Source organism: Crinia signifera, chromosome 12 (genome assembly GCF_055691185.1).
Source record: "Crinia signifera chromosome 12, ASM5569118v1, whole genome shotgun sequence".
Taxonomy (NCBI): Eukaryota; Metazoa; Chordata; class Amphibia; order Anura; family Myobatrachidae; genus Crinia; species Crinia signifera.
In genome coordinates, this window is record NC_139228.1 from 48,733,162 (window position 1) to 48,754,878 (window position 21,717).

At 39.3% G+C, this 21,717-nt stretch overlaps 34 non-coding genes and 13 pseudogenes across 34 annotated transcripts; all 47 read right to left on the reverse strand.

Moving 5' to 3' along the window:
* Window positions 1-155: 155 nt before the first annotated feature.
* On the reverse strand, window positions 156-274 carry LOC146051373 (5S ribosomal RNA). Its single transcript, XR_014466762.1, has one exon. It is a non-coding gene; the product is annotated as a 5S ribosomal RNA (ribosomal RNA).
* A 347-nt stretch (window positions 275-621) lies between these two features.
* Window positions 622-740, reverse strand: LOC146051339 (5S ribosomal RNA). The gene has a single exon (XR_014466732.1). It is a non-coding gene; the product is annotated as a 5S ribosomal RNA (ribosomal RNA).
* A 341-nt stretch (window positions 741-1,081) lies between these two features.
* Window positions 1,082-1,200, reverse strand: LOC146051263 (5S ribosomal RNA). Its single transcript, XR_014466663.1, has one exon. It is a non-coding gene; the product is annotated as a 5S ribosomal RNA (ribosomal RNA).
* Window positions 1,201-1,543: 343 nt separating this feature from the next.
* On the reverse strand, window positions 1,544-1,662 carry LOC146050818 (5S ribosomal RNA; annotated as a pseudogene).
* A 343-nt stretch (window positions 1,663-2,005) lies between these two features.
* On the reverse strand, window positions 2,006-2,124 carry LOC146050759 (5S ribosomal RNA; annotated as a pseudogene).
* A 342-nt stretch (window positions 2,125-2,466) lies between these two features.
* On the reverse strand, window positions 2,467-2,585 carry LOC146050802 (5S ribosomal RNA; annotated as a pseudogene).
* Window positions 2,586-2,928: 343 nt separating this feature from the next.
* Window positions 2,929-3,047, reverse strand: LOC146050760 (5S ribosomal RNA; annotated as a pseudogene).
* A 342-nt stretch (window positions 3,048-3,389) lies between these two features.
* Window positions 3,390-3,508, reverse strand: LOC146050742 (5S ribosomal RNA). The gene has a single exon (XR_014466353.1). It is a non-coding gene; the product is annotated as a 5S ribosomal RNA (ribosomal RNA).
* Window positions 3,509-3,852: 344 nt separating this feature from the next.
* On the reverse strand, window positions 3,853-3,971 carry LOC146051172 (5S ribosomal RNA). Its single transcript, XR_014466581.1, has one exon. It is a non-coding gene; the product is annotated as a 5S ribosomal RNA (ribosomal RNA).
* A 328-nt stretch (window positions 3,972-4,299) lies between these two features.
* On the reverse strand, window positions 4,300-4,418 carry LOC146051162 (5S ribosomal RNA). The gene has a single exon (XR_014466572.1). It is a non-coding gene; the product is annotated as a 5S ribosomal RNA (ribosomal RNA).
* A 345-nt stretch (window positions 4,419-4,763) lies between these two features.
* Window positions 4,764-4,882, reverse strand: LOC146050990 (5S ribosomal RNA). Its single transcript, XR_014466417.1, has one exon. It is a non-coding gene; the product is annotated as a 5S ribosomal RNA (ribosomal RNA).
* Window positions 4,883-5,228: 346 nt separating this feature from the next.
* Window positions 5,229-5,347, reverse strand: LOC146050848 (5S ribosomal RNA; annotated as a pseudogene).
* A 345-nt stretch (window positions 5,348-5,692) lies between these two features.
* On the reverse strand, window positions 5,693-5,811 carry LOC146051174 (5S ribosomal RNA). Its single transcript, XR_014466583.1, has one exon. It is a non-coding gene; the product is annotated as a 5S ribosomal RNA (ribosomal RNA).
* A 345-nt stretch (window positions 5,812-6,156) lies between these two features.
* Window positions 6,157-6,275, reverse strand: LOC146051002 (5S ribosomal RNA). Its single transcript, XR_014466428.1, has one exon. It is a non-coding gene; the product is annotated as a 5S ribosomal RNA (ribosomal RNA).
* Window positions 6,276-6,621: 346 nt separating this feature from the next.
* On the reverse strand, window positions 6,622-6,740 carry LOC146050851 (5S ribosomal RNA; annotated as a pseudogene).
* A 346-nt stretch (window positions 6,741-7,086) lies between these two features.
* On the reverse strand, window positions 7,087-7,205 carry LOC146051110 (5S ribosomal RNA). Its single transcript, XR_014466525.1, has one exon. It is a non-coding gene; the product is annotated as a 5S ribosomal RNA (ribosomal RNA).
* A 345-nt stretch (window positions 7,206-7,550) lies between these two features.
* On the reverse strand, window positions 7,551-7,669 carry LOC146050829 (5S ribosomal RNA; annotated as a pseudogene).
* Window positions 7,670-8,015: 346 nt separating this feature from the next.
* LOC146051306 (5S ribosomal RNA) lies at window positions 8,016-8,134 on the reverse strand. The gene has a single exon (XR_014466702.1). It is a non-coding gene; the product is annotated as a 5S ribosomal RNA (ribosomal RNA).
* Window positions 8,135-8,475: 341 nt separating this feature from the next.
* LOC146051066 (5S ribosomal RNA) lies at window positions 8,476-8,594 on the reverse strand. Its single transcript, XR_014466485.1, has one exon. It is a non-coding gene; the product is annotated as a 5S ribosomal RNA (ribosomal RNA).
* A 343-nt stretch (window positions 8,595-8,937) lies between these two features.
* Window positions 8,938-9,056, reverse strand: LOC146050793 (5S ribosomal RNA; annotated as a pseudogene).
* Window positions 9,057-9,400: 344 nt separating this feature from the next.
* Window positions 9,401-9,519, reverse strand: LOC146051262 (5S ribosomal RNA). Its single transcript, XR_014466662.1, has one exon. It is a non-coding gene; the product is annotated as a 5S ribosomal RNA (ribosomal RNA).
* A 342-nt stretch (window positions 9,520-9,861) lies between these two features.
* On the reverse strand, window positions 9,862-9,980 carry LOC146050967 (5S ribosomal RNA). The gene has a single exon (XR_014466400.1). It is a non-coding gene; the product is annotated as a 5S ribosomal RNA (ribosomal RNA).
* Window positions 9,981-10,324: 344 nt separating this feature from the next.
* On the reverse strand, window positions 10,325-10,443 carry LOC146051173 (5S ribosomal RNA). Its single transcript, XR_014466582.1, has one exon. It is a non-coding gene; the product is annotated as a 5S ribosomal RNA (ribosomal RNA).
* Window positions 10,444-10,771: 328 nt separating this feature from the next.
* LOC146051188 (5S ribosomal RNA) lies at window positions 10,772-10,890 on the reverse strand. Its single transcript, XR_014466595.1, has one exon. It is a non-coding gene; the product is annotated as a 5S ribosomal RNA (ribosomal RNA).
* A 345-nt stretch (window positions 10,891-11,235) lies between these two features.
* On the reverse strand, window positions 11,236-11,354 carry LOC146051180 (5S ribosomal RNA). The gene has a single exon (XR_014466589.1). It is a non-coding gene; the product is annotated as a 5S ribosomal RNA (ribosomal RNA).
* Window positions 11,355-11,695: 341 nt separating this feature from the next.
* Window positions 11,696-11,814, reverse strand: LOC146051067 (5S ribosomal RNA). Its single transcript, XR_014466486.1, has one exon. It is a non-coding gene; the product is annotated as a 5S ribosomal RNA (ribosomal RNA).
* Window positions 11,815-12,157: 343 nt separating this feature from the next.
* Window positions 12,158-12,276, reverse strand: LOC146050831 (5S ribosomal RNA; annotated as a pseudogene).
* A 343-nt stretch (window positions 12,277-12,619) lies between these two features.
* Window positions 12,620-12,738, reverse strand: LOC146051442 (5S ribosomal RNA). Its single transcript, XR_014466825.1, has one exon. It is a non-coding gene; the product is annotated as a 5S ribosomal RNA (ribosomal RNA).
* Window positions 12,739-13,080: 342 nt separating this feature from the next.
* Window positions 13,081-13,199, reverse strand: LOC146050968 (5S ribosomal RNA). The gene has a single exon (XR_014466401.1). It is a non-coding gene; the product is annotated as a 5S ribosomal RNA (ribosomal RNA).
* A 344-nt stretch (window positions 13,200-13,543) lies between these two features.
* LOC146051175 (5S ribosomal RNA) lies at window positions 13,544-13,662 on the reverse strand. Its single transcript, XR_014466584.1, has one exon. It is a non-coding gene; the product is annotated as a 5S ribosomal RNA (ribosomal RNA).
* A 328-nt stretch (window positions 13,663-13,990) lies between these two features.
* LOC146051200 (5S ribosomal RNA) lies at window positions 13,991-14,109 on the reverse strand. The gene has a single exon (XR_014466606.1). It is a non-coding gene; the product is annotated as a 5S ribosomal RNA (ribosomal RNA).
* A 345-nt stretch (window positions 14,110-14,454) lies between these two features.
* Window positions 14,455-14,573, reverse strand: LOC146051457 (5S ribosomal RNA). The gene has a single exon (XR_014466832.1). It is a non-coding gene; the product is annotated as a 5S ribosomal RNA (ribosomal RNA).
* A 346-nt stretch (window positions 14,574-14,919) lies between these two features.
* Window positions 14,920-15,038, reverse strand: LOC146050852 (5S ribosomal RNA; annotated as a pseudogene).
* A 344-nt stretch (window positions 15,039-15,382) lies between these two features.
* LOC146051111 (5S ribosomal RNA) lies at window positions 15,383-15,501 on the reverse strand. Its single transcript, XR_014466526.1, has one exon. It is a non-coding gene; the product is annotated as a 5S ribosomal RNA (ribosomal RNA).
* Window positions 15,502-15,847: 346 nt separating this feature from the next.
* LOC146050843 (5S ribosomal RNA) lies at window positions 15,848-15,966 on the reverse strand (annotated as a pseudogene).
* A 345-nt stretch (window positions 15,967-16,311) lies between these two features.
* Window positions 16,312-16,430, reverse strand: LOC146051032 (5S ribosomal RNA). Its single transcript, XR_014466454.1, has one exon. It is a non-coding gene; the product is annotated as a 5S ribosomal RNA (ribosomal RNA).
* Window positions 16,431-16,775: 345 nt separating this feature from the next.
* Window positions 16,776-16,894, reverse strand: LOC146050844 (5S ribosomal RNA; annotated as a pseudogene).
* A 344-nt stretch (window positions 16,895-17,238) lies between these two features.
* LOC146051176 (5S ribosomal RNA) lies at window positions 17,239-17,357 on the reverse strand. The gene has a single exon (XR_014466585.1). It is a non-coding gene; the product is annotated as a 5S ribosomal RNA (ribosomal RNA).
* A 324-nt stretch (window positions 17,358-17,681) lies between these two features.
* Window positions 17,682-17,800, reverse strand: LOC146051007 (5S ribosomal RNA). Its single transcript, XR_014466432.1, has one exon. It is a non-coding gene; the product is annotated as a 5S ribosomal RNA (ribosomal RNA).
* Window positions 17,801-18,142: 342 nt separating this feature from the next.
* Window positions 18,143-18,261, reverse strand: LOC146051212 (5S ribosomal RNA). The gene has a single exon (XR_014466617.1). It is a non-coding gene; the product is annotated as a 5S ribosomal RNA (ribosomal RNA).
* Window positions 18,262-18,605: 344 nt separating this feature from the next.
* LOC146050754 (5S ribosomal RNA) lies at window positions 18,606-18,724 on the reverse strand. Its single transcript, XR_014466354.1, has one exon. It is a non-coding gene; the product is annotated as a 5S ribosomal RNA (ribosomal RNA).
* Window positions 18,725-19,066: 342 nt separating this feature from the next.
* Window positions 19,067-19,185, reverse strand: LOC146051391 (5S ribosomal RNA). The gene has a single exon (XR_014466779.1). It is a non-coding gene; the product is annotated as a 5S ribosomal RNA (ribosomal RNA).
* Window positions 19,186-19,527: 342 nt separating this feature from the next.
* Window positions 19,528-19,646, reverse strand: LOC146051302 (5S ribosomal RNA). Its single transcript, XR_014466699.1, has one exon. It is a non-coding gene; the product is annotated as a 5S ribosomal RNA (ribosomal RNA).
* Window positions 19,647-19,989: 343 nt separating this feature from the next.
* On the reverse strand, window positions 19,990-20,108 carry LOC146051428 (5S ribosomal RNA). Its single transcript, XR_014466812.1, has one exon. It is a non-coding gene; the product is annotated as a 5S ribosomal RNA (ribosomal RNA).
* A 345-nt stretch (window positions 20,109-20,453) lies between these two features.
* Window positions 20,454-20,572, reverse strand: LOC146050745 (5S ribosomal RNA; annotated as a pseudogene).
* A 342-nt stretch (window positions 20,573-20,914) lies between these two features.
* Window positions 20,915-21,033, reverse strand: LOC146051441 (5S ribosomal RNA). The gene has a single exon (XR_014466824.1). It is a non-coding gene; the product is annotated as a 5S ribosomal RNA (ribosomal RNA).
* A 344-nt stretch (window positions 21,034-21,377) lies between these two features.
* LOC146050766 (5S ribosomal RNA) lies at window positions 21,378-21,496 on the reverse strand. Its single transcript, XR_014466355.1, has one exon. It is a non-coding gene; the product is annotated as a 5S ribosomal RNA (ribosomal RNA).
* Window positions 21,497-21,717: the final 221 nt, after the last annotated feature.

The following is a 21,717-nucleotide window of genomic DNA, read 5'->3' on the forward strand; positions in this document are numbered from 1 at the left end:
ATCAGTTGGAATTGGGCCGAAACAGTGTGGTAAGTTTTTAGGTGATGGCTATTGTGTTTGTTTGACCTCTCCCAAATGTCTATATTGGAAATAAAAAGAAAAAGTTTCCATTTAATTAGCTAGAGAATAAAAACAATTTGCCAGTAATGGGAAAAAACCTACAGCACCTGGTGTTCCCATGTGGTCTCCCGCCCAAGTACTAACCAGGCCCAACGCTGCTTAGCTTCCAAGATCAGACGAGATTGGGCGTGTCCAATGTGGTATGGCTGTATATGAGATACAGGCACTTTTTTGCCCTCTTCTACTTCTATCACCAGGTAAGCTAACAAAAAAATATCCTAACTGTTTTGGCTTACTGAAAAAAATCATGTGTTGGTAATAAAAAAATACCTACAGGACATGATATGAGCAGGTGGTCTCAAGTTAAACTACTAAAGAGGCTCAACACTGTTTAGCTGCCAAAAGCAGTTGGAATTGGGCCGAAACAGTGTGGAAAGTCTTTAGGTGATGGCTATTGTGTCTGTTTGACCTCTCCCAAATGTCTGTATTGGCAATAAAAAAAAAAAAGTTTCCAATTTAAATAGCTAGAGAATAAAAACCAATTTGCCAGTAATGTGAAAAAACATACAGCACCTGGTGTTCCCATGAGGTCTCCCACCCAAGTACTAACCAGGCCCAACACTGCTTAGCTTTCAAGATCAGACGAGATTGGGCGTGTCCAATTTGGTATGGCTGTAGGTGAGATGCAGGCACTTTTTTGCCCTCTTCTACTTCTATAACCAGGTAAGCTAATAAAAAAGTTTCCTAACTGTATTGGCTTACAGAAAAAATTCATGTGTTGGTAATGTAAAAAGACCTACAGGACATAATGTTAGCAGGTGGTCTCAAATTAAGCTACTAAAGAGGCTCAACACTGTTTAGCTGCCAAAAGCAGTTGGAATTGGGCCGAAACCGTGTGGTAAGTTTTTAGGTGATGGCTATTGTGTCTGTTTGACCTCTTCCAAATGTCTGTACTGGCAATAAAAAAAGTTTCCAATTTAAATAGCTAGAGAATAAAAACAATTTGCCAGTAATGGGAAAAAACCTACAGCACCGGGTGTTCCCATGTGGTCTCCCACCCAAGTACTAACCAGGCCCAACAATGTTTAGCTTCCAAGATCAGATGAGATTGGGCGTATCCAATGTTGTATGGCTGTAGGTGAGATACAGGCACTTTTTTGCAATCTTCTACTTCTATAACCAGGTAAGCTAATAAAAAAGTTTCCTAACTGTATTGGCTTACTGAAAAATATCATGTGTTGGTAATGTAAAAAGACCTACAGGACATAATATTAGCAGGTGGTCTCAAATTAAACTACTAAAGAGGCTCAACACTGTTTAGCTGCCAAAAGCAGTTGGAATTGGGCCGAAAAGTATGGAAAGTCTTTAGGTGATGGCTATTGTGTCTGTTTGACCTCTCCCTAATGTCTGTACTGGCAATAAAAAAAAAAGTTTCCAATTTTAATAGCTAGAGAATAAAAACAATTTGCCAGTAATGGGAAAAAACATACAGCACCTGGTGTTCCCATGTGGTCTCCCAGCCAAGTACTAACCAAGCCCAACACTGCTTAGCTTCAAAGAGCAGAATAGATTGGGCATGTCCAATATGGTATGGCTGTAGATGAGATACAGGCACTTTTTTGCACTCTTCTACTTCTATAACAAGGTAAGCTAATAAAAAAGTTTCCTAACTGTATTGGCTTACAGAAAAAAATCATGTGTTGGTAATGTAAAAAGACCTACACGACATAATATTAGCAGGTGGTCTCAAATTAAACTACTAAATAGGCTCAACACTGTTTAGCTGCCAAAAGCAGTTGGAATTGGGCCGAAACAGTGTGGTAAGTCTTTAGGTGATGGCTATTGTGTCTGTTTGACCTCTCCCAATGTCTGTATTGGCAATAAAAAGAAAAAGTTTCCAATTTAAATAGCTAGAGAATAAAAACAATTTGCCAGTAATGGGAAAAACCTACAGCTCCTAGTGTTCCCATGTGGTCTCCCACCTAAGTAGTAACCAGGCCCAACACTGCTTAGCTTCCAAGATCAGACAAAATTGGGCGTGTCCAATGTGGTATGGCTGTAGGTGAGATACAGGCACTTTTTTGCCCTCTTCTACTGCTATCACCAGGTAAGCTAACAAAAAAATATCCTAACTATTTTGGCTTACTGAAAAAAATCATGTGTTGGTAATGTAAAAAGACCTACAGGACATGATATTAGCCGGTGGTCTCAAATTAAACTACTAAAGAGGCTCAACACTGTTTAGCTGCCAAAAGCAGTTGGAATTGGGCCGAAACAGTGTGGTAAGTCTTTAGGTGATGGCTATTGTGTCTGTTTGACCTCTTCCAAATGTCTGTACTGGCAATAAAAAAAAGTTTCCAATTTTAATAGCTAGAGAATAAAAACAATTTGCCAGTAATGGGAAAAAACATACAGCACCTGGTGTTCCCATGTGGTCTCCCAGCCAAGTACTAACCAAGCCCAACACTGCTTAGCTTCAAAGAGCAGAATAGATTGGGCATGTCCAATGTGGTATGGCTGTAGATGAGATACAGGCACTTTTTTGCACTCTTCTACTTCTATAACAAGGTAAGCTAATAAAAAAGTTTCCTAACTGTATTGGCTTACAGAAAAAAATCATGTGTTGGTAATGTAAAAAGACCTACACGACATAATATTAGCAGGTGGTCTCAAATTAAACTACTAAATAGGCTCAACACTGTTTAGCTGCCAAAAGCAGTTGGAATTGGGCCGAAACAGTGTGGTAAGTCTTTAGGTTATGGCTATTGTGTCTGTTTGACCTCTCCCAATGTCTGTATTGGCAATAAAAAGAAAAAGTTTCCAATTTAAATAGCTAGAGAATAAAAACAATTTGCCAGTAATGGGAAAAACCTACAGCTCCTAGTGTTCCCATGTGGTCTCCCACCTAAGTAGTAACCAGGCCCAACACTGCTTAGCTTCCAAGATCAGACAAAATTGGGCGTGTCCAATGTGGTATGGCTGTAGGTGAGATACAGGCACTTTTTTGCCCTCTTCTACTGCTATCACCAGGTAAGCTAACAAAAAAATATCCTAACTATTTTGGCTTACTGAAAAAAATCATGTGTTGGTAATGTAAAAAGACCTACAGGACATGATATTAGCCGGTGGTCTCAAATTAAACTACTAAAGAGGCTCAACACTGTTTAGCTGCCAAAAGCAGTTGGAATTGGGCCGAAACAGTGTGGTAAGTCTTTAGGTGATGGCTATTGTGTCTGTTTGACCTCTTCCAAATGTCTGTACTGGCAATAAAAAAAAGTTTCCAATTTAAATAGCTAGAGAATAAAAACAATTTGCCAGTAATGGGAAAAAACCTACAGCACCTGGTGTTCCCATGTGGTCTCCCACCTAAGTACTAACCAGGCCCAACACTGTTTAGCTTCCAAGATCAGATGAGATTGGGCGTATCCAATGTGGTATGGCTGTAGGTGAGATACAGGCACTTTTTTGCAATCTTCTACTTCTATAACCAGGTAAGCTAATAAAAAAGTTTCCTAACTGTATTGGCTTACTGAAAAATATCATGTGTTGGTAATGTAAAAAGACCTACAGGACATAATATTAGCAGGTGGTCTCAAATTAAACTACTAAAGAGGCTCAACACTGTTTAGCTGCCAAAAGCAGTTGGAATTGGGCCGAAAAGTGTGGAAAGTCTTTAGGTGATGGCTATTTTGTCTGTTTGACCTCTCCCAAATGTCTGTACTGGCAATAAAAAGAAAAAGTTTCCAATTTAAATAGCTAGAGAATAAAAACAATTTGCCAGTAATGTGAAAATACCTACGACACCTGGTGTTCCCATGAGGTCTCCCACCCAAGTACTAACCAGGCCCAACACTGCTTAACTTCCAAGATCAGACGAGATTGGGCATGTCCAATGTGGTATGGCTGTAGGTGAGATACAGGCACTTTTTTGCCCTCTTCTACTTCTATAACCAGGTAAGCTAATAAAAGAGTTGCCTAACTGTATTGGCTTAGTGAAAAAAATCATGTGTTGGTAATGTAAAAAGAACTACAGGACATAATATTAGCAGGTGGTCTCAAATTAAACTACTAAAGAGGCTCAACACTGTTTAGCTGCCAAAAGCCTAAACAGTGTGGTAAGTTTTTAGGTGATGGCTATTGTGTCTGTTTGACCTCTTCCAAATGTCTGTACTGGCAATAAAAAAAAGTTTCCAATTTAAATAGCTAGAGAATAAAAACAATTTGCCAGTAATGGGAAGAAACCTACAGCACCTGGTGTTCCCATGTGGTCTCCCACCCAAGTACTAACCAGGCCCAACACTGCTTAGCTTCCAAGATCAGACGAGATTGGGCGTGTCCAATGTGGTATGGCTGTAGGTGAGATGCAGGCACTTTTTTACCCTCTTCTACTTCTATCACCAGGTAAGCTAACAAAAAATATCCTAACTGTTTTGGCTTACTGAAAAAAATCATGTGTTGGTAATGTAAAAATACCTACAGGACATGATATAAGCAGGTGGTCTCAAGTTAAACTACTAAAGAGGCTCAACACTGTTTAGCTGCCAAAAGCAGTTGGATTTGGGCCTAAACAGTGTGGTAAGTTTTTAGGTGATGGCTATTGTGTCTGTTTGACCTCTTCCAAATGTCTGTACTGGCAATAAAAAAAAAAAAGTTTCCAATTTAAATAGCTAGAGAATAAAAACAATTTGCCAGTAATGGGAAAAAACCTACAGCACCTGGTGTTCCCATGAGGTCTCCCATCCAAGTACTAACCAGGCCCAACACTGCTTAGCTTCCAAGATCAGATGAGATTGGGCATGTCCAATGTGGTATGGCTGTAGGTGAGATTCAGGCACTTTTTTGCCCTCTTCTACTTCTATAACCAGGTAAGCTAATAAAAAAGTTTCCTAACTGTATTGGCTTACAGAAAAAAAATCATGTGTTGGTAATGTAAAAAGACCTACAGGACATAATAATAGCAGGTGGTCTCAAATTAAACTACTAAAGAGGCTCAACACTGTTTAGCTGCCAAAAGCAGTTGGATTTGGGCCTAAACAGTGTGGTAAGTTTTTAGGTGATGGCTATTGTGTCTGTTTGACCTCTTCCAAATGTCTGTACTGGCAATAAAAAAAAAAAGTTTCCAATTTAAATAGCTAGAGAATAAAAACAATTTGCCAGTAATGGGAAAAAACCTACAGCACCTGGTGTTCCCATGTCGTCTCCCACCCAAGTACTAAGCAAGCCCAACACTGCTTAGCTTGAAAGAGCAGAATAGATTGGGCGTATCCAATGTGGTATGGCTGTAGGTGAGATACAGGCTCTTTTTTGCCCTCTTCTACTTCTATAACCAGGTAAGCTAATAAAAAAGTTTCCTAACTGTATTGGCTTACTGAAAAAAATCATGTGTTGGTAATGTAAAAAGACCTACAGGACATAATATTAGCAGTTGGTCTCAAATTAAACTACTAAAGAGGCTCAACACTGTTTAGCTGCCAAAAGCAGTTGGATTTGGGCCTAAACAGTGTGGTAAGTTTTTAGGTGATGGCTATTGTGTCTGTTTGACCTCTTCCAAATGTCTGTACTGGCAATAAAAAAAAAAAGTTTCCAATTTAAATAGCTAGAGAATAAAAACAATTTGCCAGTAATGGGAAGAAACCTACAGCACCTGGTGTTCCCATGTGGTCTCCCACCCAAGTACTAACCAGGCCCAACACTGCTTAGCTTCCAAGATCAGACGAGATTGGGCGTGTCCAATGTGGTATGGCTGTAGGTGAGATGCAGGCACTTTTTTACCCTCTTCTACTTCTATCACCAGGTAAGCTAACAAAAAATATCCTAACTGTTTTGGCTTACTGAAAAAAATCATGTGTTGGTAATGTAAAAATACCTACAGGACATGATATAAGCAGGTGGTCTCAAGTTAAACTACTAAAGAGGCTCAACACTGTTTAGCTGCCAAAAGCAGTTGGATTTGGGCCTAAACAGTGTGGTAAGTTTTTAGGTGATGGCTATTGTGTCTGTTTGACCTCTTCCAAATGTCTGTACTGGCAATAAAAAAAAAAAAGTTTCCAATTTAAATAGCTAGAGAATAAAAACAATTTGCCAGTAATGGGAAAAAACCTACAGCACCTGGTGTTCCCATGAGGTCTCCCATCCAAGTACTAACCAGGCCCAACACTGCTTAGCTTCCAAGATCAGATGAGATTGGGCATGTCCAATGTGGTATGGCTGTAGGTGAGATTCAGGCACTTTTTTGCCCTCTTCTACTTCTATAACCAGGTAAGCTAATAAAAAAGTTTCCTAACTGTATTGGCTTACAGAAAAAAAATCATGTGTTGGTAATGTAAAAAGACCTACAGGACATAATAATAGCAGGTGGTCTCAAATTAAACTACTAAAGAGGCTCAACACTGTTTAGCTGCCAAAAGCAGTTGGATTTGGGCCTAAACAGTGTGGTAAGTTTTTAGGTGATGGCTATTGTGTCTGTTTGACCTCTTCCAAATGTCTGTACTGGCAATAAAAAAAAAAAGTTTCCAATTTAAATAGCTAGAGAATAAAAACAATTTGCCAGTAATGGGAAAAAACCTACAGCACCTGGTGTTCCCATGTCGTCTCCCACCCAAGTACTAAGCAAGCCCAACACTGCTTAGCTTGAAAGAGCAGAATAGATTGGGCGTATCCAATGTGGTATGGCTGTAGGTGAGATACAGGCTCTTTTTTGCCCTCTTCTACTTCTATAACCAGGTAAGCTAATAAAAAAGTTTCCTAACTGTATTGGCTTACTGAAAAAAATCATGTGTTGGTAATGTAAAAAGACCTACAGGACATAATATTAGCAGTTGGTCTCAAATTAAACTACTAAAGAGGCTCAACACTGTTTAGCTGCCAAAAGCAGTTGGATTTGGGCCTAAACAGTGTGGTAAGTTTTTAGGTGATGGCTATTGTGTCTGTTTGACCTCTTCCAAATGTCTGTACTGGCAATAAAAAAAAAAAAGTTTCCAATTTAAATAGCTAGAGAATAAAAACAATTTGCCAGTAATGGGAAAAAACCTACAGCACCTGGTGTTCCCATGTGGTCTCCCACCCAAATACTAACCAGGCCCAACACTGCTTAACTTCCAAGATCAGACGAGATTGGGCATGTCCAACGTGGTATGGCTGTAGGTGAGATACAGGCACTTTTTTGCCCTCTTCTACTTCTATAACCAGGTAAGCTAATAAAAAAGTTTCCTAACTGTATTGGCTTACAGAAAAAAATCATGTGTTGGTAATGTAAAAAGACCTACAGGACATGATAATAGCAGGTGGTCTCAAATTAAACTACTAAAGAGACTCAACACTGTTTAGCTGCCAAAAGCAGTTGGATTTGGGCCTAAACAGTGTGGTAAGTTTTTAGGTGATGGCTATTGTGTCTGTTTGACCTATTCCAAATGTCTGTACTGGCAATAAAAAAAAAAAGTTTCCAATTTAAATAGCTAGAGAATAAAAACAATTTGCCAGTAATGGAAAAAAACCTACAGCACCTGGTGTTCCCATGTGGTCTCCCACCCAAGTACTAAGCAAGCCCAACCCTGCTTAGCTTGAAAGAGCAGAATAGATTGGGCGTATCCAATGTGGTATGGCTGTAGGTGAGATACAGGCTCTTTTTTGCCCTCTTCTACTTCTATAACCAGGTAAGCTAATAAAAAAGTTTCCTAACTGTATTGGCTTACTAAAAAAAAATCATGTGTTGGTAATGTAAAAAGACCTACAGGACATAATATTAGCAGGTGGTCTCAAATTGAACTACTAAAGAGGCTCAACACTGTTTAGCTGCCAAAAGCAGTTGGATTTGGGCCTAAACAGTGTGGTTAGTTTTTAGGTGATGGCTATTGTGTCTGTTTGACCTCTTCCAAATGTCTGTACTGGCAATAAAAAAAAAAAGTTTCCAATTTAAATAGCTAGAGAATAAAAACAATTTGCCAGTAATGGGAAAAAACCTACAGCACCTGGTGTTCCCATGTGGTCTCCCACCCAAATACTAACCAGGCCCAACACTGCTTAACTTCCAAGATTAGACGAGATTGGGCATGTCCAATGTGGTATGGCTGTAGGTGAGATACAGGCACTTTTTTGCCCTCTTCTACTTCTATAACCAGGTAAGCTAATAAAAAAGTTTCCTAACTGTATTGGCTTACAGAAAAAATTCATGTGTTGGTAATGTAAAAAGACCTACAGGACATAATGTTAGCAGGTGGTCTCAAATTAAACTACTAAAGAGGCTCAACACTGTTTAGCTGCCAAAAGCAGTTGGAATTGGGCCGAAATCGTGTGGTAAGTTTTTAGGTGATGGCTATTGTGTCTGTTTGACCTCTTCCAAATGTCTGTACTGGCAATAAAAAAAGTTTCCAATTTAAATAGCTAGAGAATAAAAACAATTTGCCAGTAATGGGAAAAAACCTACAGCACCGGGTGTTCCCATGTGGTCTCCCACCCAAGTACTAACCAGGCCCAACAATGTTTAGCTTCCAAGATCAGATGAGATTGGGCGTATCCAATGTAGTATGGCTGTAGGTGAGATACAGGCACTTTTTTGCAATCTTCTACTTCTATAACCAGGTAAGCTAATAAAAAAGTTTTCTAACTGTATTGGCTTACTGAAAAATATCATGTGTTGGTAATGTAAAAAGACCTACAGGACATAATATTAGCAGGTGGTCTCAAATTAAACTACTAAAGAGGCTCAACACTGTTTAGCTGCCAAAAGCAGTTGGAATTGGGCCGAAAAGTATGGAAAGTCTTTAGGTGATGGCTATTGTGTCTGTTTGACCTCTCCCAAATGTCTGTACTGGCAATAAAAAAAAAAGTTTCCAATTTTAATAGCTAGAGAATAAAAACAATTTGCCAGTAATGGGAAAAAACATACAGCACCTGGTGTTCCCATGTGGTCTCCCAGCCAAGTACTAACCAAGCCCAACACTGCTTAGCTTCAAAGAGCAGAATAGATTGGGCGTGTCCAATGTGGTATGGCTGTAGATGAGATACAGGCACTTTTTTGCACTCTTCTACTTCTATAACAAGGTAAGCTAATAAAAAAGTTTCCTAACTGTATTGGCTTACAGAAAAAAATCATGTGTTGGTAATGTAAAAAGACCTACACGACATAATATTAGCAGGTGGTCTCAAATTAAACTACTAAATAGGCTCAACACTGTTTAGCTGCCAAAAGCAGTTGGAATTGGGCCGAAACAGTGTGGTAAGTCTTTAGGTTATGGCTATTGTGTCTGTTTGACCTCTCCCAATGTCTGTATTGGCAATAAAAAGAAAAAGTTTCCAATTTAAATAGCTAGAGAATAAAAACAATTTGCCAGTAATGGGAAAAAACCTACAGCTCCTAGTGTTCTCATGTGGTCTCCCACCTAAGTACTAACCAGGCCCAACACTGCTTAGCTTCCAAGATCAGACGAGATTGGGCGTGTCCAATGTGGTATGGCTGTAGGTGAGATACAGGCACTTTTTTGCCCTCTTCTACTGCTATCACCAGGTAAGCTAACAAAAAAATATCCTAACTATTTTGGCTTACTGAAAAAAATCATGTGTTGGTAATGTAAAAAGACCTACAGGACATGATATTAGCCGGTGGTCTCAAATTAAACTACTAAAGAGGCTCAACACTGTTTAGCTGCCAAAAGCAGTTGGAATTGGGCCGAAACAGTGTGGTAAGTCTTTAGGTGATGGCTATTGTGTCTGTTTGACCTCTTCCAAATGTCTGTACTGGCAATAAAAAAAAGTTTCCAATTTAAATAGCTAGAGAATAAAAACAATTTGCCAGTAATGGGAAAAAACCTACAGCACCTGGTGTTCCCATGTGGTCTCCCACCTAAGTACTAACCAGGCCCAACACTGTTTAGCTTCCAAGATCAGATGAGATTGGGCGTATCCAATGTGGTATGGCTGTAGGCGAGATACAGGCACTTTTTTGCAATCTTCTACTTCTATAACCAGGTAAGCTAATAAAAAAGTTTCCTAACTGTATTGGCTTACTGAAAAATATCATGTGTTGGTAATGTAAAAAGACCTACAGGACATAATATTAGCAGGTGGTCTCAAATTAAACTACTAAAGAGGCTCAACACTGTTTAGCTGCCAAAAGCAGTTGGAATTGGGCCGAAAAGTGTGGAAAGTCTTTAGGTGATGGCTATTGTGTCTGTTTGACCTCTCCCAAATGTCTGTACTGGCAATAAAAAGAAAAAGTTTCCAATTTAAATAGCTAGAGAATAAAAACAATTTGCCAGTAATGTGAAAATACCTACGACACCTGGTGTTCCCATGAGGTCTCCCACCCAAGTACTAACCAGGCCCAACACTGCTTAACTTCCAAGATCAGACGAGATTGGGCATGTCCAATGTGGTATGGCTGTAGGTGAGATACAGGCACTTTTTTGCCCTCTTCTACTTCTATAACCAGGTAAGCTAATAAAAGAGTTTCCTAACTGTATTGGCTTAGTGAAAAAAATCATGTGTTGGTAATGTAAAAAGAACTACAGGACTTAATATTAGCAGGTGGTCTCAAATTAAACTACTAAAGAGGCTCAACACTGTTTAGCTGCCAAAAGCCTAAACAGTGTGGTAAGTTTTTAGGTGATGGCTATTGTGTCTGTTTGACCTCTTCCAAATGTCTGTACTGGCAATAAAAAAAAGTTTCCAATTTAAATAGCTAGAGAATAAAAACAATTTGCCAGTAATGGGAAGAAACCTACAGCACCTGGTGTTCCCATGTGGTCTCCCACCCAAGTACTAACCAGGCCCAACACTGCTTAGCTTCCAAGATCAGACGAGATTGGGCGTGTCCAATGTGGTATGGCTGTAGGTGAGATACAGGCACTTTTTTTACCCTCTTCTACTTCTATCACCAGGTAAGCTAACAAAAAAATATCCTAACTGTTTTGGCTTACTGAAAAAAATCATGTGTTGGTAATGTAAAAATACCTACAGGACATGATATAAGCAGGTGGTCTCAAGTTAAACTACTAAAGAGGCTCAACACTGTTTAGCTGCCAAAAGCAGTTGGATTTGGGCCTAAACAGTGTGGTAAGTTTTTAGGTGATGGCTATTGTGTCTGTTTGACCTCTTCTAAATGTCTGTACTGGCAATAAAAAAAAAAGTTTCCAATTTAAATAGCTAGAGAATAAAAACAATTTGCCAGTAATGGGAAAAAACCTACAGCACCTGGTGTTCCCATGTGGTCTCCCACCCAAGTACTAACCAGGCCCAACACTGCTTAGCTTCCAAGATCAGATGAGATTGGGCGTGTCCAATGTGGTATGGCTGTAGGTGAGATACAGGCACTTTTTTGCCCTCTTCTACTTCTATAACCAGGTAAGCTAATAAAAGAGTTTCCTAACTGTATTGGCTTAGTGAAAAAAATCATGTGTTGGTAATGTAAAAAGACCTACAGGACATAATATTAGCAGGTGGTCTCAAATTAAACTACTAAAGAGGCTCAACACTGTTTAGCTGCCAAAAGCAGTTGCAATTGGGCCTAAACAGTGTGGTAAGTTTTTAGGTGATGGCTATTGTGTCTGTTTGACCTCTTCCAAATGTCTGTATTGGCAATAAAAAAAGTTTCCAATTTAAATAGCTAGAGAATAAAAACAATTTGCCAGTAATGGGAAAAAACCTACAGCACCGGGTGTTCCCATGTGGTCTCCCACCCAAGTACTAACCAGGCCCAACAATGTTTAGCTTCCAAGATCAGATGAGATTGGGCGTATCCAATGTAGTATGGCTGTAGGTGAGATACAGGCACTTTTTTGCAATCTTCTACTTCTATAACCAGGTAAGCTAATAAAAAAGTTTCCTAACTGTATTGGCTTACTGAAAAATATCATGTGTTGGTAATGTAAAAAGACCTACAGGACATAATATTAGCAGGTGGTCTCAAATTAAACTACTAAAGAGGCTCAACACTGTTTAGCTGCCAAAAGCAGTTGGAATTGGGCCGAAAAGTATGGAAAGTCTTTAGGTGATGGCTATTGTGTCTGTTTGACCTCTCCCTAATGTCTGTACTGGCAATAAAAAAAAAAGTTTCCAATTTTAATAGCTAGAGAATAAAAACAATTTGCCAGTAATGGGAAAAAACATACAGCACCTGGTGTTCCCATGTGGTCTCCCAGCCAAGTACTAACCAAGCCCAATACTGCTTAGCTTCAAAGAGCAGAATAGATTGGGCATGTCCAATGTGGTATGGCTGTAGATGAGATACAGGCACTTTTTTGCACTCTTCTACTTCTATAACAAGGTAAGCTTATAAAAAAGTTTCCTAACTGTATTGGCTTACAGAAAAAAATCATGTGTTGGTAATGTAAAAAGACCTACACGACATAATATTAGCAGGTGGTCTCAAATTAAACTACTAAATAGGCTCAACACTGTTTAGCTGCCAAAAGCAGTTGGAATTGGGCCGAAACAGTTTGGTAAGTCTTTAGGTTATGGCTATTGTGTCTGTTTGACCTCTCCCAATGTCTGTATTGGCAATAAAAAGAAAAAGTTTCCAATTTAAATAGCTAGAGAATAAAAACAATTTGCCAGTAATGGGAAAAACCTACAGCTCCTAGCGTTCCCATGTGGTCTCCCACCTAAGTAGTAACCAGGCCCAACACTGCTTAGCTTCCAAGATCAGACGAGATTGGGCGTGTCCAATGTGGTATGGCTGTAGGTGAGATACAGGCACTTTTTTGCCCTCTTCTACTGCTATCACCAGGTAAGCTAACAAAAAAATATCCTAACTATTTTGGCTTACTGAAAAAAATCATGTGTTGGTAATGTAAAAAGACCTACAGGACATGATATTAGCCGGTGGTCTCAAATTAAACTACTAAAGAGGCTCAACACTGTTTAGCTGCCAAAAGCAGTTGGAATTGGGCCGAAACAGTGTGGTAAGTCTTTAGGTGATGGCTATTGTGTCTGTTTGACCTCTTCCAAATGTCTGTACTGGCAATAAAAAAAAGTTTCCAATTTAAATAGCTAGAGAATAAAAACAATTTGCCAGTAATGGGAAAAAACCTACAGCACCTGGTGTTCCCATGTGGTCTCCCACCTAAGTACTAACCAGGCCCAACACTGTTTAGCTTCCAAGATCAGATGAGATTGGGCGTATCCAATGTGGTATGGCTGTAGGCGAGATACAGGCACTTTTTTGCAATCTTCTACTTCTATAACCAGGTAAGCTAATAAAAAAGTTTCCTAACTGTATTGGCTTACTGAAAAATATCATGTGTTGGTAATGTAAAAAGACCTACAGGACATAATATTAGCAGGTGGTCTCAAATTAAACTACTAAAGAGGCTCAACACTGTTTAGCTGCCAAAAGCAGTTGGAATTGGGCCGAAAAGTGTGGAAAGTCTTTAGGTGATGGCTATTGTGTCTGTTTGACCTCTCCCAAATGTCTGTACTGGCAATAAAAAGAAAAAGTTTCCAATTTAAATAGCTAGAGAATAAAAACAATTTGCCAGTAATGTGAAAATACCTACGACACCTGGTGTTCCCATGAGGTCTCCCACCCAAGTACTAACCAGGCCCAACACTGCTTAACTTCCAAGATCAGACGAGATTGGGCATGTCCAATGTGGTATGGCTGTAGGTGAGATACAGGCACTTTTTTGCCCTCTTCTACTTCTATAACCAGGTAAGCTAATAAAAGAGTTTCCTAACTGTATTGGCTTAGTGAAAAAAATCATGTGTTGGTAATGTAAAAAGAACTACAGGACATAATATTAGCAGGTGGTCTCAAATTAAACTACTAAAGAGGCTCAACACTGTTTAGCTGCCAAAAGCCTAAACAGTGTGGTAAGTTTTTAGGTGATGGTTATTGTGTCTGTTTGACCTCTTCCAAATGTCTGTACTGGCAATAAAAAAAAGTTTCCAATTTAAATAGCTAGAGAATAAAAACAATTTGCCAGTAATGGGAAGAAACCTACAGCACCTGGTGTTCCCATGTGGTCTCCCACCCAAGTACTAACCAGGCCCAACACTGCTTAGCTTCCAAGATCAGACGAGATTGGGCGTGTCCAATGTGGTATGGCTGTAGGTGAGATGCAGGCACTTTTTTACCCTCTTCTACTTCTATCACCAGGTAAGCTAACAAAAAAATATCCTAACTGTTTTGGCTTACTGAAAAAAATCATGTGTTGGTAATGTAAAAATACCTACAGGACATGATATAAGCAGGTGGTCTCAAGTTAAACTACTAAAGAGGCTCAACACTGTTTAGCTGCCAAAAGCAGTTGGATTTGGGCCTAAACAGTGTGGTAAGTTTTTAGGTGATGGCTATTGTGTCTGTTTGACCTCTTCCAAATGTCTGTACTGGCAATAAAAAAAAAAAGTTTCCAATTTAAATAGCTAGAGAATAAAAACAATTTGCCAGTAATGGGAAAAAACCTACAGCACCTGGTGTTCCCATGAGGTCTCCCATCCAAGTACTAACCAGGCCCAACACTGCTTAGCTTCCAAGATCAGACGAGATTGGGCATGTCCAATGTGGTATGGCTGTAGGTGAGATTCTGGCACTTTTTTGCCCTCTTCTACTTCTATAACCAGGTAAGCTAATAAAAAAGTTTCCTAACTGTATTGGCTTACAGAAAAAAAATCATGTGTTGGTAATGTAAAAAGACCTACAGGACATAATAATAGCAGGTGGTCTCAAATTAAACTACTAAAGAGGCTCAACACTGTTTAGCTGCCAAAAGCAGTTGGATTTGGGCCTAAACAGTGTGGTAAGTTTTTAGGTGATGGCTATTGTGTCTGTTTGACCTCTTCCAAATGTCTGTACTGGCAATAAAAAAAAAAAGTTTCCAATTTAAATAGCTAGAGAATAAAAACAATTTGCCAGTAATGGGAAAAAACCTACAGCACCTGGTGTTCCCATGTCGTCTCCCACCCAAGTACTAAGCAAGCCCAACACTGCTTAGCTTGAAAGAGCAGAATAGATTGGGCGTATCCAATGTGGTATGGCTGTAGGTGAGATACAGGCTCTTTTTTGCCCTCTTCTACTTCTATAACCAGGTAAGCTAATAAAAAAGTTTCCTAACTGTATTGGCTTACTGAAAAAAATCATGTGTTGATAATGTAAAAAGACCTACAGGACATAATATTAGCAGGTGGTCTCAAATTAAACTACTAAAGAGGCTCAACACTGTTTAGCTGCCAAAAGCAGTTGGATTTGGGCCTAAACAGTGTGGTAAGTTTTTAGGTGATGGCTATTGTGTCTGTTTGACCTCTTCCAAATGTCTGTACTGGCAATAAAAAAAAAAGTTTCCAATTTAAATAGCTAGAGAATAAAAACAATTTGCCAGTAATGGGAAAAAACCTACAGCACCTGGTGTTCCCATGTGGTCTCCCACCCAAATACTAACCAGGCCCAACACTGCTTAACTTCCAAGATCAGACGAGATTGGGCATGTCCAACGTGGTATGGCTGTAGGTGAGATACAGGCACTTTTTTGCCCTCTTCTACTTCTATAACCAGGTAAGCTAATAAAAAAGTTTCCTAACTGTATTGGCTTACTGAAAAAAATCATGTGTTGGTAATGTAAAAAGACCTACAGGACATGATAATAGCAGGTGGTCTCAAATTAAACTACTAAAGAGACTCAACACTGTTTAGCTGCCAAAAGCAGTTGGATTTGGGCCTAAACAGTGTGGTAAGTTTTTAGGTGATGGCTATTGTGTCTGTTTGACCTCTTGCAAATGTCTGTACTGGCAATAAAAAAAAAAAGTTTCCAATTTAAATAGCTAGAGAATAAAAACAATTTGCCAGTAATGGAAAAAAAACCTACAGCACCTGGTGTTCCCATGTGGTCTCCCACCCAAGTACTAAGCAAGCCCAACCCTGCTTAGCTTGAAAGAGCAGAATAGATTGGGCATATCCAATGTGGTATGGCTGTAGGTGAGATACAGGCTCTTTTTTGCCCTCTTCTACTTCTATAACCAGATAAGCTAATAAAAAAGTTTCCTAACTGTATTGGCTTACTGAAAAAAATCATGTGTTGGTAATGTAAAAAGACCTACAGGACATAATATTAGCAGGTGGTCTCAAATTGAACTACTAAAGAGGCTCAACACTGTTTAGCTGCCAAAAGCAGTTGGATTTGGGCCTAAACCCTGTGGTTAGTTTTTAGGTGATGGCTATTGTGTCTGTTTGACCTCTTCCAAATGTCTGTACTGGCAATAAAAAAAAAAAGTTTCCAATTTAAATAGCTAGAGAATATAAACAATTTGCCAGTAATGGGAAAAAACCTACAGCACCTGGTGTTCCCATGTGGTCTCCCACCCAAATACTAACCAGGCCCAACACTGCTTAACTTCCAAGATCAGACGAGATTGGGCATGTCCAATGTGGTATGGCTGTAGGTGAGATACAGGCACTTTTTTGCCCTCTTCTACTTCTATAACCAGGTAAGCTAATAAAAAAGTTTCCTAACTGTATTGGCTTACAGAAAAAATTCATGTGTTGGTAATGTAAAAAGACCTACAGGACATAATGTTAGCAGGTGGTCTCAAATTAAACTACTAAAGAGGCTCAACACTGTTTAGCTGCCAAAAGCAGTTGGAATTGGGCCGAAACCGTGTGGTATGTTTTTAGGTGATGGCTATTGTGTCTGTTTGACCTCTTCCAAATGTCTGTACTGGCAATAAAAAAAAAAAGTTTCCAATTTAAATAGCTAGAGAATAAAAACAATTTGCCAGTAATGGAAAAAAACCTACAGCACCTGGTGTTCCCATGTGGTCTCCCACCCAAGTACTAAGCAAGCCCAACCCTGCTTAGCTTGAAAGAGCAGAATAGATTGGGCATATCCAATGTGGTATGGCTGTAGGTGAGATACAGGCTCTTTTTTGCCCTCTTCTACTTCTATAACCAGATAAGCTAATAAAAAAGTTTCCTAACTGTATTGGCTTACTGAAAAAAATCATGTGTTGGTAATGTAAAAAGACCTACAGGACATAATATTAGCAGGTGGTCTCAAATTAAACTACTAAAGAGGCTCAACACTGTTTAGCTGCCAAAAGCAGTTGGAATTGGGCCGAAAAGTGTGGAAAGTGTTTAGGTGATGGCCATTGTGTCTGTTTGACCTCTTCCAAATGTCTGTACTGGCAATAAAAAGAAAAAGTTTCCAATTTAAATAGCTAGAGAATAAAAACAATTTGCCAGTAATGTGAAAATACCTACGACACCTGGTGTTCCCATGAGGTCTCCCACCCAAGTACTAACCAGGCCCAACACTGCTTAACTTCCAAGATCAGACGAGATTGGGCATGTCCAATGTGGTATGGCTGTAGGTGAGATACAGGCACTTTTTTGCCCTCTTCTACTTCTATAACCAGGTAAGCTAATAAAAAAGTTTCCTAACTGTATTGGCTTACAGAAAAAAAATCATGTGTTGGTAATGTAAAAAGACCTACAGGACATAATAATAGCAGGTGGTCTCAAATTAAACTACTAACTGCCAAAAGCAGTTGGATTTGGGCCTAAACAGTGTGGTAAGTTTTTAGGTGATGGCTATTGTGTCTGTTTGACCTCTTCTAAATGTCTGTACTGGCAATAAAAAAAAAGTTTCCAATTTAAATAGCTAGAGAATAAAAACAATTTGCCAGTAATGGGAAAAAACCTACAGCACCTGGTGTTCCCATGTGGTCTCCCACCCAAGTACTAACCATGCCCAACACTGCTTAGCTTCCAAGATCAGATGAGATTGGGCGTGTCCAATGTGGTATGGCTGTAGGTGAGATACAGGCACTTTTTTGCCCTCTTCTACTTCTATAACCAGGTAAGCTAATAAAAGAGTTTCCTAACTGTATTGGCTTAGTGAAAAAAATCATGTGTTGGTAATGTAAAAAGACCTACAGGACATAATATTAGCAGGTGGTCTCAAATTAAACTACTAAAGAGGCTCAACACTGTTTAGCTGCCAAAAGCAGTTGCAATTGGGCCTAAACAGTGTGGTAAGTTTTTAGGTGATGGCTATTGTGTCTGTTTGACCTCTTCCAAATGTCTGTACTGACAATAAAAAAAAGTTTCCAATTTAAATAGCTAGAGAATAAAAACAATTTGCCAGTAATGGGAAGAAACCTACAGCACCTGGTGTTCCCATGTGGTCTCCCACCCAAGTACTAACCAGGCCCAACACTGCTTAGCTTCCAAGATCAGACGAGATTGGGCGTGTCCAATGTGGTATGGCTGTAGGTGAGATACAGGCACTTTTTTTACCCTCTTCTACTTCTATCACCAGGTAAGCTAACAAAAAAATATCCTAACTGTTTTGGCTTACTGAAAAAAATCATGTGTTGGTAATGTAAAAATACCTACAGGACATGATATAAGCAGGTGGTCTCAAGTTAAACTACTAAAGAGCCTCAACACTGTTTAGCTGCCAAAAGCAGTTGGAGTTGGGCCTAAACAGTGTGGTAAGTTTTTAGGTGATGGCTATTGTGTCTGTTTGACCTCTTCTAAATGTCTGTACTGGCAATAAAAAAAAAGTTTCCAATTTAAATAGCTAGAGAATAAAAACAATTTGCCAGTAATGGGAAAAAACCTACAGCACCTGGTGTTCCCATGTGGTCTCCCACCCAAGTACTAACCAGGCCCAACACTGCTTAGCTTCCAAGATCAGATGAGATTAGGCGTGTCCAATGTGGTATGGCTGTAGGTGAGATACAGGCACTTTTTTGCCCTCTTCTACTTCTATAACCAGGTAAGCTAATAAAAGAGTTTCCTAACTGTATTGGCTTAGTGAAAAAAATCATGTGTTGGTAATGTAAAAAGACCTACAGGACATAATATTAGCAGGTGGTCTCAAATTAAACTACTAAAGAGGCTCAACACTGTTTAGCTGCCAAAAGCAGTTGCAATTGGGCCTAAACAGTGTGGTAAGTTTTTAGGTGATGGCTATTGTGTCTGTTTGACCTCTTCCAAATGTCTGTACTGACAATAAAAAAAAGTTTCCAATTTAAATAGCTAGAGAATAAAAACAATTTGCCAGTAATGGGAAAAAACCTACAGCATCTGGTGTTCCCATGTGGTCTCCCATCCAAGTACTAACCTGGCACAACACTGCTTAGCTTCCAAGATCAGACGAGATTGGGCATGTCCAATGTGGTATGGCTGTAGGTGAGATATAGTCACTTTTTTGCCCTCTTCTACTTCTATAACCAGGTAAGCTAATAAAAAAGTTTCCTAACTGTATTGGCTTACAGAATAAAATCATGTGTTGGTAATGTAAAAAGACCTACAGGACATGATATTAGCAGGTGGTCTCAAATTAAACTACTAAAGAGGCTCAACACTGTTTCGCTGCCAAAAGCAGTTGGAATTGGGCCGAAACAGTGTGGTAAGTCTTTAGGTGATGGCTATTGTGTCTGTTTGACCTCTTCCAAATGTCTGTACTGGCAATAAAAAAAAGTTTCCAATTTAAATAGCTAGAGAATAAAAACAATTTGCCAGTAATGGGAAAAAACCTACAGCACCTGGTGTTCCCATGTGGTCTCCCACCCAAGTACTAACCAGGCCCAACACTGCTTAGCTTCCAAGATCAGACAAGATTGGGCGTGTCCAATCTGGTATGGCTGTAGGTGAGATACAGGCACTTTTTTGCAATCTTCTACCTATCACCAGGTAAGCTAACAAAAAAATATCCTAACTGTTTTGGCTTAGTGAAAAAAATCATGTGTTGGTAATGTAAAAATACCTACAGGACATGATATAAGCAGGTGGTCTCAAGTTAAACTACTAAAGAGGCTCAACACTGTTTAGCTGCCAAATGCAGTTGGAATTGGGCCGAAACAGTGTGGAAAGTCTTTAGGTGATGGCTATTGTGTCTGTTTGACCTCTCCCAAATGTCTGTATTGGCAATAAAAAGAAAAAGTTTCCAATTTAAATAGCTAGAGAATAAAAACAATTTGCCAGTAATGTGAAAAAACCTACAGCACCTGGTGTTCCCATGAGGTCTCCCACCCAATTACTAACCAGGCCCAACTCTACTTAGCTTCCAAGATCAGACGAGATTGGGCATGTCCAATGTGGTATGGCTGTAGGTGAGATACAGGCACTTTTTTGCCCTCTTCTACTTCTATAACCAGGTAAGCTAATAAAAGAGTTTCCTAACTGTATTGGCTTAGTGAAAAAAATCATGTGTTGGTAATGTAAAAATACCTACAGTACATAATATTAGCAGCTGGTCTCAAATTAAACTACTAAAGAGGCTCAACACTGTTTAGCTGCCAAAAGCAGTTGGAATTGGGCCGAAACTGTGTGGTAAGTCTTTATGTTATGGCTATTGTGTCTGTTTGGCCTCTCCCAAATGTCTGTATTGGCAATAAAAAGAAAACGTTTATAATTTAAATAGCTAGAGAATAAAAACAATTTGCCAGTAATGGGAAAAAACCTACAGCACCTGGTGTTCGAATGTGGTCTCCCACCCAAGTACTAACCAGCCCCAACCCTGTTTAGCTTCCAAGATCAGATGAGATTGGGCGTATCCAATGTGGTATTGCTGTAGGTGAGATACAGGCACTTTTTTGCAATCTTCTACTTCTATAACCAGGTAAGCTAATAAAAAAGTTTCCTAACTGTATTGGCTTACAGAAAAAAATCATGTGTTGGTAATGTAAAAAGACCTACAGGACATAATATTAGCAGGTGGTCTCAAATTAAACTACTAAAGAGGCTCAACACTGTTTAGCTGCCAAAAGCAGTTGCAATTGGGCCTAAACAGTGTGGTAAGTTTTTAGGTGATGGCTATTGTGTCTGTTTGACCTCTTCCAAATGTCTGTACTGACAATAAAAAAAAGTTTCCAATTTAAATAGCTAGAGAATAAAAACAATTTGCCAGTAATGGGAAAAAACCTACAGCACCTGGTGTTCCCATGTGGTCTCCCACCCAAGTACTAACCTGGCAATACACTGCTTAGCTTCCAAGATCAGACGAGATTGGGCATGTCCAATGTGGTATGGCTGTAGGTGAGATATAGTCACTTTTTTGCCCTCTTCTACTTCTATAACCAGGTAAGCTAATAAAAAAGTTTCCTAACTGTATTGGCTTACAGAATAAAATCATGTGTTGGTAATGTAAAAAGACCTACAGGACATGATATTAGCAGGTGGTCTCAAATTAAACTACTAAAGAGGCTCAACACTGTTTCACTGCCAAAAGCAGTTGGAATTGGGCCGAAACAGTGTGGTAAGTCTTTAGGTGAGGGCTATTGTGTCTGTTTGACCTCTTCCAAATGTCTGTACTGGCAATAAAAAAAAAAGTTTCCAATTTAAATAGCTAGAGAATAAAAACAATTTGCCAGTAATGGGAAAAAACCTACAGCACCTGGTGTTCCCATGTGGTCTCCCACCCAAGTACTAACCAGGCCCAACACTGCTTAGCTTCCAAGATCAGATGAGATTAGGCGTGTCCAATGTGGTATGGCTGTAGGTGAGATACAGGCACTTTTTTGCCCTCTTCTACTTCTATAACCAGGTAAGCTAATAAAAGAGTTTCCTAACTGTATTGGCTTAGTGAAAAAAATCATGTGTTGGTAATGTAAAAAGACCTACAGGACATAATATTAGCAGGTGGTCTCAAATTAAACTACTAAAGAGGCTCAACACTGTTTAGCTGCCAAAAGCAGTTGCAATTGGGCCTAAACAGTGTGGTA